This window comes from Chiloscyllium punctatum, chromosome 12 (genome assembly GCF_047496795.1).
Source record: "Chiloscyllium punctatum isolate Juve2018m chromosome 12, sChiPun1.3, whole genome shotgun sequence".
Classification (NCBI taxonomy): Eukaryota; Metazoa; Chordata; class Chondrichthyes; order Orectolobiformes; family Hemiscylliidae; genus Chiloscyllium; species Chiloscyllium punctatum.
In genome coordinates, this window is record NC_092750.1 from 99,475,550 (window position 1) to 99,491,752 (window position 16,203).

Sequence of the window (16,203 nt, forward strand, 5' to 3'; positions counted from 1 at the left end):
AGATTTACAAAAACGTTGCCAGGATTGGAGGATTTGGCCTACAGGGAGAGGCCGAATAGGCTGGGGCTATTTTCTCTGGTGAGTCAAAGACTGAGAGGTGACTTCATGGAGATTTATAAAATCACGAGGGGCGTGGGTAAGGTGGGCAGCAGGGGTCCTATTTCCTCAGGTTAGGTGGGTCCAAAACTAGAGCACCTGGGTTTAAGTTGAGAGGGCAAACATTTAAAAGGGATCTAAATGGCAACGTTTTCAAGCTGAGTGTGGTGTGTGTATGGGAGGGGCTACCAGATGAAGGAGTGGAGGCTGATAAAATCACAACATTTAAAAGGCTTCCAATTGGGTACATGAATAGGAAGGGTTTTGATGGATTAGTGGTGCTGGAAGAGCACAGCAGTTCAGGCAGCATCCAAGTAGCTTCGAAATCGAAGTTTCGGGCAAAAGCCCTTCAACAGGAATAAACGCAGTGAGCCTGAAGCGTGGAGAGATAAACTAGAGAAGGGTGGGGGTGGGGAGAAAGTAGCATAGAGTACAATGGGTGAGTGGGGGAGGGGATGAAGGTGATAGGTCAAGGAGGACAGGGTGGAGTGAATAGGTGGAAAGGAAGATAGGCAGGTAGGACAAGTCAAGGGGACAATTACTGAGCTGAAAGTTTAGAACTAGGGTGAGGTGGGGGAAGGGGAAATGAAGAAACTGCTGAAGTCCACATTGATGCCCTGGGGTTGAAGTGTTCCGAGGCGGAAGATGAGGCGTTCTTCCTCCAGGCGTCTGGTGGTGAGGGAGCGGCGGTGAAGGAGGCCCAGGACCTCCATGTCCTCGGCAGAGTGGGAGGGGGAGTTGAAATGTTGGGCCACGGGGCGGTGTGGTTGATTGGTGCGGGTGTCCCGGAGATGTTCCCTAAAGTGCCTCCTAGGAGGTGCCCAGTCTCCCCAATGTAGAGGAGACCGCATCGGGAGCAACGGATACAATAAGTGATATTAGTGGATGTGCAAGTAAAACTTTGGATGTGGAAGGCTCCTTTCTGGCCTTGGATAGAGGTGAGGGAGGAGGTGTGGGTGCAGGTTTTGCAATTCCTGCGGTGGCAGGGGAAAGTGCCAGGATTGGAGGGTGGGTTGTTTGGGGGCGTGGACCTGACCAGGTAGTCACGGAGGGAACGGTATTTGCGGAAGGTGGAAAGGGGTGGGGAGGGAAATATATCCCTGGTGGTGGGGTCTGTTTGGAGGTGGCGGAAATGTCGGCGGATGATTTGGTTTATGCGAAGGTTGGTAGGGTGGAAGGTGAGCACCAGGGGCGTTCTGTCCTTGTTACGTTTGGAAGGGTGGGGTCTGAGGGCGGAGGTGCGGGATGTGGACGAGATGCGTTGGAGGGCATCTTTAACCACGTGGGAAGGGAAATTGCAGTCTCTAAAGAAGGAGGCAACTGGTGTGTTCTGTGGTGGAACTGGTCCTCCTGGGAGCAGATCCGGCGGAGGCGGAGGAATTGGGAATACGGGATGGCATTTTTGCAAGAGGTAGGGTGGGAAGAGGTGTAATCCAGGTAGCTGTGGGAGTCAGTGGGTTTGTAAAAAATGTCAGTGTCAAGTCGGTCGTCATTAATGGAGATGGAGAGGTCCAGGAAGGGGAGGGAGGTGTCAGAGATGGTCCAGGTAAATTTAAGGTCAGGGTGGAATGTGTTGGTGAAGTTGATGAATTGCTCAACTTCCTCGCGGGAGCACGAGGTGGCGCCGATGCAGTCATCAATGTAGCGGAGGAAGAGGTGGGGAGTGGTGCTGGTGTAATTACGGAAGATCAACTGTTCAAAGGATTCAAAGGAGAAATTGTTAAGGTGAGAGGATTCCAAGGATCCTCCCACTTCCTCCAGACCAAAGGGGTAGCCATGGGCACATGTATGGGCCCCAGCTATGCCTGTCTCTTTGTTGGCTATTTTCCTCAGTAAGTTCTGGGCATCTGGAACAGTCTGAACAACACAGATTCAGCAGGTATTCTGAAACAGATTTGGAACTTTACTTTTTAAGGAAAGATTTGGGGGGCCGAGGGCACATGGGAGGAGACTTGGGACAGACTTGCAGCATCTCCGGAGGGAGAGAGTACAGCCCCAATGGGCTGAATAGCCCCCAGGCCCTGTGCTCTGTGACACTGCCCCATTCAGTGTGAATGATGAAGTTCATCCCGGGGCAGAGAGAGGGAGGAGCCCTCCACCCTCATCACAATGGGGCCCGGCTGATTGATGGCAGCTCCAGACCAATGGGAGGAGAGTCGGTGTGGTCCTGCAGCCAATGGGAGTGAATGAGGGGTGTGGCCAGCAAGACAACACATGTCCATGAGCTGTGCAGGTGCAGTGTCACTGTTTGGGGTTGGGAGAGACAGCAGAGACTGGGACAGAGGATGTTGGACCTGAATTACAAACTCCCGGTAAATTAAAACCAAAAGAACTGCGGAAGATGTAAATCAGAAACAACAACCAGGAGGTTCTGGAAAAGCTCAGCAGGTCTGGCAATATCTGTGATGATAAATCAGAGTTAAAGTTTCAGATCCAGTGTCCCTTCCTCAGGACAGATGTTACTGCGGAAAAAAAGTCAGTTTATGTGCAGAAGTTAGTGTGGGGGGGAGGATAAAAGGAGTAAAGGATAGATGGGGATAGAGTGAGAAGAACAGTTGGATAAAGGAGGGGATAACGATCTGGCTGGGGGAGGGTCATTAGCTGTTAATGGAGACTGTTCGTGGCTTACCATAGGTAGTGTGTAATGGCAGGCTGTGAGAACAGGGCCTGGTGTGTGGGGTAGGGGGCTATGACATGAGGTTGTTAACCTATGGTTAGCCACTAACTGTCTCCAATGTAAGCTGTTGCCCACCTATATCACTCCACGATTGGAGCTGCCGAGGACACAAACTTTGGAATATCTTCCCTAAACCCCTCTGTCCGCCTTAAATATGTATCTAAAAATCGTTCTCTTTAATCAACGTTTCCATCATTCGTGAAGCATTTTAGGAGATTTGTCAATGTGAAAGGCTCCATACAATGCAGGTAGTTGTTGTTATTGTCTGACATCAGGAGAAACAGGGATGAGCCCCCTCTCTCTCATACCTGTTGAACAGCAGCAAAAGCAGGAAGCACTGAGCATGCTCCAGCCCACAATGGCCTCGGATTATTGATGTCAGCGCATGACCAATAAGAGTGGGGGACGGGAGCGAGAGGTGCAAGTTGGTCCTTCGACCAATCGGAGTGAATGAGGGGCGGGACAATACTCAACCACGTGATAAACTTCACAGACAGCACAGTGTTGTTGTGACCAAGGCATTGGAAATGTTTGAAGGTGAAGGGCAGGGGAAAGGAAAGACATATTGACCAGGAAGAGAAGGAAATTTTCATGGTATGGGATGAGAGGTTTTACAGAACTTAGTGCACATTGTAAAACACAAATTTGAATTTCCCAAATTCTGCACCATTTTCCCTCCCTATAATGCATTTTGCACTCCCTGAAATTTCAACTGTGTGTTTCTCTCTCCACAGATACCAGTGATCAGTGCCAAAGCCCGATTGCCTGTGGAGAAGGTGATGTTTGACTTCCTTGTACAGCTGCAGTTCGTGTGGTGAAGGTGTTCCCACAATGTGTTTGGGTAAGAGCTGTTATAGATTATTCACTCAGTAACATTGAAGAGTTGACAATGTATGTGCAAATCAACAACAGTTTTTTTTATCATGGTTATAATTCCACAGAAATACTATTGAGAACTTCTGACATAAGGCCACAGATGGGGATATTAGGTCAGGTGATCAAAAGAATTGCCAAATAAGCAGGTTTTCAGGAATACCTTAAAGGAGGAAAGCAGGTCTGAGGGGGTTAGGGTGGGAATTCCAGAGCGCGTTGCCTTGGCAACAGTAGAAACAGCCAGACAGGTGAAGCAATGAATAAACTCATCGTTGGGAGTCTGAAAGAAAATGAGTTGTCGGGGTCTCACAGGTTGTGTGGTGCAGGGAGACAGGGATGTTCACAGCCAGGAATTACATCAAGGGTGAGAATTTTAAATTGTTGCTTGTTAATAGGAGCCTTTTGATGGATCAACAAGTTTTGGTACAAGTGAGCACTTCGGCAGTAGGGTTTTAGATAACTCTCGAGATTACATGGAAGTTGAATGTGGGAGGCTGGCCAGGAGTGTGTTTGGATAATGAAGTCTGGAGATAACACAGGGATGGACGAGTGTTTCAGTAAATGGGCTGAGACTAGGGTGGAGTTGGGTGATGTCACTGATGTAGAAATAGTGCTTTTGGAGTTGGGCTGCTCCTCCTCCTCATCACCCCCCCTCCCCAATTCACAGATATTGTTCCTTGTTCTACCTGTCTGTCTTTTCTGGTTATGTCCTTCTCTCCCATTCTGCTACAAACTAATATTTGAACCCACCATTGTTTGAAAAACCTACTCCATCCCGACTCTCTCTTTCCTTTCTGAATTCCTTGTATTTGGTGTCCCTTAAGGATCTCTCCTCGGTCCCTCCTGTTTCTCACCTACATACTACCAGGAGGTGACATCGTCCAAGAGCACAGTGTTAGGTTTCACATGTACACTGACAATGCCCAGCTCTCCCTCCCCATCATCCCTCTCCTTTACTCAGTTATCAAACTGCTCATCACACTCCCACTACGCGATTGGCTGCAATTTCCTGCAACGGAACATTACAATGGTTAAACCCATTGCCTTCAGTTGCTATTACAAATTACTTTCCCTTACTGCTGAGCCCCTCCCTCTCCCTGGGAACTGTCTGAGGCAGAACCACACTCTTGACAATATTGCTCTCATATCTGACCCCAAGGTGAACTTCTGATCAGACATCTACACAATCACAAACACCAGGAATTACAATCTCTTAAAATGTTGCTTGTCTACACCTCACCCCAGCTCCATTGCTACTGAAACCCCTGACGCGTGTCAGTGTTGCCTTAAACTTGACGAATCCAAAACAGAACCCGTGACTGATCCAGAATCTGGTTCCAGACTCCCTCATGATGGGAAACATCCTCCCATTGTTTACCCTGTCAAACTCCTTCAGATTCCTACATGTTACAATGAGATCCCCTCTCATTCTTCCCAATCCAGTGAGTAGAGTCCCAACTTCTTCAGCCTTTTCTTAAAAGATAATCCCTGCAAACCAGGGATCATCCCAGTCAATCTTCAGTGAAATGCCTCTGATGGAATGATGTATTTCCTTAAATAAAGGGACCAAAACTTCTGTCATTACTCCAGATGTGGTCTCACTCACACTTTATAAAGTTAGTCTCAGGTATATACTCCAAACAACTCCCTTTAACCTTGCACAGATGTTGTTGGAAATGCTCAGCAGGTCATGCAGCATCTGTGAAGAAAGTTCAGTTCAAGTTTCAGGTCTGGTCACCCTTCCTCAGATACATTAACTCTAATTTCTTTTCACAGATGCTGCTAGACCTGCTGAGCTTTTCCAGAAACTTCTGCTTCTCTTCCTGGTTTACAGCAACTTCAGTTGTTTCGGTTTTCATATCCTTTAAACTTGCCATCTCTCTTCTAGAATTTGTCATTTCCACCTTGGAAAAAAGATTCACATTTGTTTGGACTCCCCTACCCTGAGGAAAAAAAGAAACCATGACGAGTCACCCTATCATTGCTCCTCATTATTTTATAAAGTTCGATAAAGCCACCTAAAGTGTCCAGTGCTGCAGGGAAATAGCCTCAGCCGATTCAGCCTCTCCCTGTGGTTCAAATGTTCCAATACTGGCAACACCCTAGTAAAACTTTTCTGAACTCTTGCAAGTTTCCCAACATCTTTCCTCTCGCAGGGAGACTGGAATTGAAAGCAGTCTGGGGCTTCCAAAAGTGTCCGAGCCAATAAACCGTATAACCAAAACATGATCTCCTAACTCCTATACTCAATGCACTGCCCAATAGCAGCTAGCATACTGCACACCACCTTCACTGACCTGTCTACCTTCAACCACACTTTCAAGGAACTATCAACCCACACTGCACGGTCTGTTTGTCTGTCAACACTTTGCAGGAGCTTGTCATTCAGAGGTTGAGTCCTATTCTGGTAACATCTTTCTGAAATCAGGGAGACCACAATTGAATACAGTATTCTAAAACTGGCCTCACCAATGCCATACTCAACCAGAACGTGACTCCTAATCCCTATACTCAGTGACAGAATCCCTATAGTGTGGAAGCAGGCCTTTCGGCCCATGAGAGCATCCCAATCATCGGAACAGCATTCCACCCTAACTCTGTAACCTACCATTACCCAAAGCTCATCCAGCTAACCTGCATGTCTTTGGATTTGTGGGAGGAAATTAAGAGCGCCCAGAGGAAGCCCACGCAGAAACACGGAGAATGTGCAAACACCACACAGACAGTGGAATCGAACCAGAGTACATTTATTGATCAGCATATTACATTCAGTGTTATTGTCCCAAATGCCATGTTCAGCACCTGATCTCCCTGAAACTCTACTTTCCAAGAACTATGCAGTTATTCTGAGCCCTTTAGAAGGAATTAAGGTGAGGAGGAGAAAACTGGAACAGAATTGAGTTTTAGATTTATAAAATAACTCTCCATCTTCCCTCTCTGTTCCCCCTGTCTCCCCCCGCTCTGTTTTCTCTCCCCCCATCTACCCCTACTCTGTCTGTACCCCCCCCCCTCTGTTGGCCTGTTGTTCCCCCCCCTCTGTCGGCCTTTCCCCACCGGCCCATCTCTTCACAACCTCTCCCAATCGGCCTGTTCCCCCGACTCCCCCCCCCCCCCACCCCGGTCTGTTCGCCTCACCCTTTCTGTCAGTCGCAACCCCACCCCCCTCCTCTAATCCCACTTTCTGTCCCGACCTGTCTCTGTGCCACCCCTCTCTATCCCCCGCTCTTTCCCCATCCATTTCGGTCCCACCCCTCTCGATCTGCCTACCCTCCCTCCCAGTCCCCGAGTTCTGTACTCCCCCACTGCAGGGCAAATATCTTGTCTATTTACCCTATCCATGCCCAGCCTGATTTTAAAAATCTCTTTCAGGTCACCACTCAGCCTCTGACGCTCCAGGAAAAACAGCCTATCCAACCCTGGCAACATGCTATAATTCTTTTCTGATCTCTTTTAAAGTTTAGGAACATCCATCTGATAGGAAGGAGAACAGAATTCTATGCGATATTGATTCAGCAACTTTTGCAATGTCCTGTACAGCCACAATATGACCTCCCAACCCCTCTACTCAATGCTGTGACCAGCAAAGACAAGCAGACCAACTGTGGCCTTCACTATCCTATCTACTTGCTACTCGACTGTCAAGGAACTATGAACCTGCGTTCCAAGGTCTCTGTTTAGCAGCACTCCCCAGGAACTTACTATTGATTGTATAAGTCCTGCTAAAGTTTGCTTTTCCAAAATGCAGCAGTTCGCATTTTTCTAAACTGAACTCCTCAGCCCATTCACCCATCTGATCCAGATCCTCTTGTACTCTGAGGTAATCTTTTTCACTGTCTACTACCCCTCCCATTTTGGGGTCATCTGCTAACTTATTTACAATACCTCTTATGTTCACATCTAAATCATGGATATAAATGACGAAAAGTAGTGGATCCAGCACCGATCCTTGTGAGACTCCACTGGTCACAGGCCTCCAGCCTGAAAAGCCCCCTCTGCCTTCTCCCTTCGGGCCAGTTCTGTACTCCATGCGATCTAACCTTGCTGACCAGTCTCCCATGAGGAACCTTGTCAAACACGTTACTGAAGTCCATGTGGATCATGTCCATGCTCTGACCTCAGCGATCCTCTTTGTTACTTCTTCAAAAAAACTGAGTCAAATTCATGAGATATGATTTCCCATGCGCAAAGCTGTTATTAGTATCCAGGATTTAACTCTGTACATTGGGGTCTGCGTTGCCCAGTTATAGGGGTTAATATTCTGGATGAAGTTCAAGTACGCCAGCATTTTGTCAGTGAGTCTGTATTGAGTCCCTATATCCCTTGCCCACCAGGAAATAGTGTAAGTGTCCTTATCTCTGGACGAGGGGGATCAGGCTCAGAGTTGAGAAACTGCATCTTTGAAGAGGCTGATTCGTAAACTTGCCCAAGCCACCAGGCCATACAGTCTCCCAGCTGTCCCTGCCTGAGCCTCCAAGCAGAACCTTCCTGTAGTTTCTCTCCTGTCAGACTCACCCATTGCTCAGTTTGTCCAGGATCCCCTCCTGCTGCTGCACTGATCCTGTCCGTCACTGACCTGTCCATCCCCCAGTGTTATGCACATTCATTCATGGTTTACAATCTCGTTATCCCAGTACTCCAGCCCTGCCCCCTCCACCCTATAGAGACGGCTCAGTAGTTAGCACTGCTGCCTCACAGCACCAGGTACCCGGGTTCGATTCCAGCCACGGACAACTGTGTGGAGTTTGCTCATTCTCCCCGTGTCTGAGCGGGTTCCCTCCGGGTGCTCCGGTTTCCTCCCACAATCCAAAGATGTGTAGGGCAGGTGAATTGGCCATTCTAAATTGCCCATAGTATTAGTTACATTAGTTAGGGGGAATGGGTCTGTGTAAGTTACTGTTTGGAGGGTCAGTAAGGACTTGTTTGGCCGAAGGGCCTGTTTCCATACTGTAGGGATTCTCATATATTGGGCAGCAATTGCTGTCAATCACCCGGACTCCTGTATGATCGGGAGCACGTGCTGTAATAGGGGAGACAAGTGCACGGGCGCAGTGCTGGCCAATTGTGGGACTATGTGTAGCATAGATCAGTGCCTGGGAAGGAGGCTGTGGGTGTGAGGGATTAATCTATCATTAGCAGCTTCATCCCTCTGGGAGCAGGACCCAGGGGAATGGCCCCTTTTTTGCTACCCTGACATGTGATCAGACTATCAGTGGTGCAGTGTTTTGCAGAAAGTTATAAGAACTGTTTTGTGAAGATTCAGGGTTGTTATGGAAAGGGACAAGGATGGGCCTGCAATTAGAATTCTAATTTGGGTCATTTTAGTCAGATGGGTCTTGGCCAGAGTGTGCAGGAAGCAGTGTATGCAGGATGGTTCTCTTCAGGAGCTCGGAGACTGAATTCGAAGAGAGAGTGTGTGAGAACTGGGTGTGGAGGAAAGGTGTGGGGGGATTGGTTTGGATTTCAGTTCAAAGAAGAGAGAAACTGAGAACGGGATTGTTGTAAAGGGGTTCATTCTCGATCATGGATTGTAATCCATTGGCATTGTCACGTTGGTTCCAGCGCTGTGGGGAAATACTGGAAATATGATGAATGTAATGTAGGTTTCAGTTCTTAAACTGTAAAAAGTGCAGAACAATTTACAAGGAAGTTGCCAGGGCTCAGGGGTCTGAGTTATAGGGAGAGGTTGGACAAGCGAGGATTTTATGTTTCGAGCAGAGGAAACTGAGGGAGTTCTTTTCTAGAAGTGTATAAGACCATGAGAGGCATGGATAAGGTGAATGCACTCAGTCTTTTTCCCAGGAACTCAAGGATTGGACGGCTTGATTAGATCAGTTTAAGGTTAGAGGAGAAAGAATAAAAGGGAAGCTGAGGGGCAACTGTTTTACACAGAGGGTGGAATGTATATGGAAGGAGCTGCCAGTGGAAGTGGTTCAGGCAGGAACACTCAACGTGTAAAAGGCATTTGGACAAATACATGGATAGGAAAGGGTCAGAAGCAAATAGGCCAAGTGCAGTGAAATGGGGTTAGCGTGGATGGACATTCTGGTCGGTATGGGCCAGTTTGGGCCAAAGGGCCTGTCTCTGCTGTCAGACTCTATTCTAAGTGTATTTGCTATTTCTCCCACTAATTCTGTTGGTATCCTGGGATGTATTCCATCAGGGTAATGAGACTTGTCTACCTTTAGCTCCATTAACTTGCCCAGCTCTAACTCTTTCACGGTAATGGTTATTATCTAGGTCCTCACCTTCCTCAATCTCCTTATCAATTACTGGCATGTTCTTCATATCCTCCACTGTGAAGACTGACTGCTGTGTACTCATATTCCTGAACCCTGCAGGATAGGAATAACTGGGCACAGAACTCTGAGAGGTCTTCTTTGAGTCTTTATTGATGAGACATGGCAGTTACATGGATAGTGTACATACAAAACGCCTTCAGGCAGCATCAGGTAACTCCCCGCCTGTCCAATGTGCTGCTCCCACTCTTATACCTTTGTGGTTTGGGACTTTGAACAGAGACTGTCTCTCAGTGTTATCTCCATGGCAACGCGAGTTAGAAAGTCTAATTCAGTTCAGCACTTTGTGGTGAAACCACACACACCTCCCCCACGCCCCCGTGGCTCCCTCAAGTATCTGACAGGCACTTCAGTTTCCGTGGGGCTCTCTGTCAGGATTCTGATGTGGAGGAGCCGGTGGTGGGGTGGACAAAGTTAAAAACCACACATCACCAGGTTATAGTCCAACAGGATTATTTGGAAGGACAAGCTTTTGGAGTGTGCTGTGATTTTTAACTTGATCAGGATTATCTCTATGGTAACAGTTAAGTGCTTCAACAATTAGAGGCCATATGTTCCCCAAACAACATGTTCCCCTCTGGCAGTATAAACTGTTATTCCAGCCCTGGGGATAGCTATTAATCACTTTTCTCCCCCAATCCCATCTCGCTTTCTGTTGATCTTTAAAGTTTTTCTAATCTCCTTGGTCTCCTTATTTGATATTCCCACACTGTCGGTCAACTTTCCCACCATAAAGTCTTTGTTTACAGTCTACATTAGCCAACTCCTGCCTCATCCTATTGTAGTCTCCTTTTGTTTAAGCACTGGATCTTGGGATTGGATTTAATCGTCCAACTTTCCATCTTTGTTCTAAGGTCAACCAGACTTATCAGAATTCTTTTATCAGATTACGAGGTGAGGCGATGTTTCCTGGGTGTTTTGGTTTTCATCGTCAGTGACCTTGGCTTTGTAATAAAGTACAGGATGGATATTCACAACAGCGTACTCTGGACACTGCGAATGTACGACGCAATCTAAAACCATAAATCACTGTCTCCCCTCAGTTTAAAATTGCAAATTCATTATCTCCTACACGCTTCCTCACTATCTAAGATTGGAACGCTAATCCACCTGACTATCTGTCATTTTCCGAAAATCTCCTTTGGTGAAGGTGGTGATTTTTGGATTCAGCTTTCCAGTTATTACCGCCTCTCCAAGGACAACCTGCTTTATCCTCAATCATAGAATAGCCTTTATCCTCAATCATAGAATAGAATCCCAACAGTGTGGCAGGAGAGCATTGGCCCATCAAACCCCACCAACCATCCAAAGAGCATCCCACCCTGGAGTACTCCATCCTTGTAACACTGCATTTCCCATGGCTGATCCACTGAGTCTGCACAATCCTGGACACTGTGGACAAGTCCACACCGACCCGCCAAAGCGCAACCCACCCATACCCCTACATTTACCCCTTACCTAACACTATGGGCACACACAGAAACACAAAAGGTAGCATGTGTACCTGCGTTGAATGAACCTGCACTTAGGAAAATGTGACAACAATCACAACTAGTTAGAATTACAGAATCCCTTAGGCGCACAAAGAGGCTATTTGGTCCATCGAGTCTGCAATGACCTGCTGTCCCACCCTACCTCCATAACCCCACATTTAGCATGGCTAACCCAACCCACCTTACCTACACACTACAGGCCATGTTAGCACAGCCAATCCATCAAACTGGCACATCTGTGGGAGGGTCCCATATAATGTCTAAGTGCTCAGGATTGTGGATGAAGGCTCACAAATACTTGAGTCTGACGCAAATCCCCTTTTTTTTTCAAAATAAAATCTGGGGGAAATTGCAGCCAGACAGATTTCCAATTATCTCATGAAGAGAAATCAAAACTCGTGCCCCTGACCCAGGGTGCGCAATGAAGTCACAGAGATCTGGGAACCATCAGAAATGGAACAAGTTGTGAGCAAGGTGGGGGTGAGGCAAGGACAAAAAGACAGTCTGTCACACGGGGGAAGGCAGGAGAAATTAAATTGCAGAAATGGTAGTCCCTCAAGGCCATGGGGAATGGAGTTAGGGCTGGGAAAGAAACCAGGGAACAAGGTGAGCAGCTGTCAAAGAAATACATTGAAAAAACAGATTATAACAACATAGAGGGCAGAGTACACAGTCTGAAATTGTTGCTCTCATTGGTGAGTACAGAACGCTGTAAAGCCTGGGTCATTCTATTACAGCCAACACATGCAGGATAGGCCAAGTGGCCTCGATCTGTGCTGAACTTTCTGATAAATTTATTCTGACATTTGGAATTCAGGTCGGATGATGTTCATAAAGTCAAGTCCAATTTGAGAATTTAATATTCTGGAGAAATGTTAAATCAATCACAATGATCCCATTCTGCAGACTTTAGTCCGCAGCCCTGCATGTTCCAGCATCTCAGTTATATCCATGTCCTTTTATTCTAATGTAATGCTGGTTACTGCCTCTGCCAGTCCATCAATGAGTTCCTGCTCCATTATCTCTGAGTGAAATGAATTCTCCCCTCCCCTTCTTTCTGGGAATTAGTTTCAATCTAAATCCTCCAGTTTCTGACCTCTCAGTTAATGAATAGCTCCTTCCTATCCACTCGATCTGGATTCCTCAGCATTTTATCACTTCAATTAAATCTCAGCTCATCCTCCTTGGAAATCATCGCCAGCCTATCCAACCTTTCTTCAGAGCAGAAATTTTCCAATTGTAGAAACATTCTGATCAATCTCCTCTGTACCCTCTCTGGTGTGATCACATTAACCCTGGAATAAGGGGATCGGAAGTGTGTGCAGTACTTTAACCGCAGTCAAACGAGTGTTCCTGACATTTCCCGTGTCACCTCTGTGTTCTTGTGGTTGTCACTCACACAAGTGTCCTGGTTTTCCCACATGGAACTGGATGTGCACTCCATGGGGCTGGGATTCCCTACCATGTGTTTATTTGTTAACTAATCCTAAATTAACTTCAGATTAAAACAAGATTATCAGCTGCCCACCAATCAACTTCTTCCATTATACTCAAGTCACCATACTTTTTAAAATCTCTTTAAAATTATTACTATCTAAACACAACAGGCTTTAATTTGCTGATCAAGTATTCAGATGTCTCCACTGTTACAGTCACTTGAAGATTATCTTTACCTTCAGCTACATTTGGTGAATTGAACACTGATTGTAAATATATGAATATCAAACGGACTTGAGTTTTATGATAATTAATCCAGTCTGAGATTCTTGTTGGTTAATATCTTGAAGAGAACTGTCCTCAGAACTCCAGCTGTGCTCTGACTTCATTCACAACTGGATGTGGCTGGACTGCAGATCTTAGATCTGTTCTGTTGTTTCCTGGATTGCTTCACTCTGTCTATCACTTGCTGCTTATGCTGTTAGGCACACAAGTAGTCCTCTTTGGGAACTTCATCAGGTTAACACCTCATTGTTAGGTATTCATGCTGATGTTACTGACATGCCCTCCTGAATTCTCTCGGTTGAATGAGGATTGATACTCTGGTTTGATGGGCAGAGGTAAGTTGGGGGATATGCTTGGCCATGATTCTGTAAGTTTTGTTGGAGTACAATTCGACTGCTGTTGTTGGAAGGAAAGAGCTAAACTCTTACACTGTTGGCCCCATATACTACATGCAGTTTCATGAACACTGATAGGCCAAGACATGAAATACGAGCAACACTGTACAATGATGCAGGATCACAACTGCAGTAAGGGGAGTTTAAGATCCAACTTGACATAGGAGTAGGGAAAGAAGCAGCTGATCAGATTGTCTCACTCATAATCATAAAGAGACACTGAAATTATTGTACTGTTGGAGGTGAGGATGGAGGAGGTTGGGGAGAAGGAGAGTTCTTCTGCAAAAACTAATCTGCCTGAGAGTTGTGAGATAGAATTGATTGCCATGCATTTAACAGAAAGCTAATTGAAACTGGTTATATCCCCAAAAGATGACAAGACTGATGATGCTTCTAATCATCATCAGAAACAAACCCCAGAATACATGGTTCGGAGATGTATGTCAACAGCCAATCAACATCCAACTCCTGCAATCATTGAGCAAACGTATGTGTGATTACCCAGTTCTGATGAACCAGACAATCACTGTTCACTCTGTGCAGATGGACAGCGATGTGGGAAGTCTTGGCTGAGTGGTATTGTCGTGAGACAGTTAATCTAAAACCCCAGATAGTGTTCTGGAGACCTGTGTTCAAGGCCTGCTGCAGCAGATGGGGGTGGGGGGGGATTTGAATTCAATAAAAAACAACTTATGAATTCAGAGTCTAATGATGACCATTAATCGATTGTCAGAAAAACCCATCTGGATCACTAATGCCCTTTCACGAAGGAAGCTGCCATCCTTACATGGTCTGGCCTACATTGTGACCTCAGACCCACAGCAATGTGGTTGACTCTTACCTGCCCTCTGGGCAATTAGGGATGGGCAGTAAATGGTGCCAGGCCAGCGACACCCTCATCCTGTGAATGAATAAAGGAAAATAAAAATCTGTACCCAGTGTGAATCTGTGCATGTTCAACAATGTTGTGAACATTTCCAAAGCTAAGATCTCTATGTGCACAACTTTGAGCTGCCAAAACCATTGTTCATTACTTGGCATGAAAAAGAGAAAAAAATCCTTCAACTGTGGCTATCAGTAAATTGACTGGTGTTTCAGCAGGATGGATGCCTGAGTGAATCCCATCTCCCCTCCCCCCACCCACACATACAGAGCAGGTGAACAGCTCCCCAATCTGACTGGTTTGGCCAATTTGCAGGTGGGATGGGTAAAGAATTCCCTTCTGGCATTCCCCACATTTCCAGAGTCAATCCCGAGTGTGGCTGCACTGGTGTTTTGCCATTTCAGATAAATGCAAGCAGACTTTTAAACACACCGTTTGCCTGCCCACTCCCCCCCCCCCCCCCCCCCCACAAAGAACCCAGTATAAAACACTAAACATAATCTCCTGCTGTGGAGGGACAGCCTGTATTGGTCTGAGTAGGAACGCTGAGCAGATTGACCTAAATGACAACTTAATCGGTGACCAGAGCAAGTTAAACAAGTCCAAATAAAATGCATTATAGCACAGAAAGAGGCCCATCAAATCCAAGCTGGCTCTCTGTGGCAGAATCCAATATTCTCATTCCCCATACGTACCCCAAACTCTGCAACTTTATTTCCCTCAGAATTTTTATCAATCATTGATCTTCTCTCCTTGCACCACCATAATACGCAACATGTTCTGCATAGTCTCATCTAAATGCTTGATCACCTTCTCAAAACACTCAATGAGGTTTGTGAGACACAACCTGCCCTTGACGAAACCATGTTGACTATAAGAAATCAAATTGTTGTTTGTTAGATGATTCTAACTGTTATCTCTTATAATCCTTTCCAAAATCTTTCCTACAGTGGAAATAAGGGTCACTGGTCTATAATTACCTGGGTTATCTCTGCTGCCCTTCTTGAACAAGGGCACAACATTTGTAATCCTCCAGTCCTCGGGTACTAAACCCATAGACAATGATGACTCAAATATCAAAGCCAAAGGCTCTGCAATCTCCTCCCTAGCTTCCCAGAGAATCCACGGATAAACGCCATCAGTCCTGGGGACTTGTCTACTTTCACTCCTTCTAGAATTGATAACACCTGTGCGTAACTAACCTCAATCCTTTCTAGTCTAATATCTCGCACCTCATTTTTGTCCTCTACAATATTTTCCTTTTCCTGTGTAAACACCGATGAGAAATATTCATTTAGCACTTCTCCGATCTCTGCAGGGTCCAAACTCAACTTCCCACTTCTGTCTTTGATTAGCCCTATTCCTACCCTAATCACCCTTTTATTCTTCACATACCTATAGAAAATGTCATGGTTATCCTATATTCTGTTTGCTAAAGACAGCTCGTGTCCTCCCTTTGCTTTTCTTAACTCTCTCTTTAAATCCTTCCTAGCTGATCTGTAACTCTCTATTGCTTCATCTGTATCATTTTGCCTCATCAACATAAAAGCCTCTTTCTTCTTCTTAACATGAGATACAATTTCTGAAGTAAACCATGGTTTACAAACTCTCTCTGTGCCAGTTGGATCACCCCACAGCCATTGACTTTCCAAAGAGAACAATCCAAGATTTTCGAACCTCTCCCAATCCAGGCAACATCCTAGTAAACCTGTTTCCACCTTCCCAAAAGCCTTCACATTCTTCCTATAATGTGGTGATCAAAACGGCA

At 46.0% G+C, this 16,203-nt stretch overlaps 1 long non-coding RNA gene across 4 annotated transcripts in view; it reads left to right on the forward strand.

Moving 5' to 3' along the window:
* The window catches only part of LOC140483501 (uncharacterized), a 48,533-nt gene that overhangs the window by 17,980 nt on the left and 14,350 nt on the right, over positions 1 to 16,203 (forward strand). For all 4 annotated transcript variants that reach the window (XR_011961993.1, XR_011961994.1, XR_011961991.1 and 1 more), the window contains exon 3: positions 3,508 to 3,614. This is a non-coding gene — a long non-coding RNA (uncharacterized lncRNA). The remainder of the gene's footprint in view (positions 1 to 3,507; positions 3,615 to 16,203) is intronic.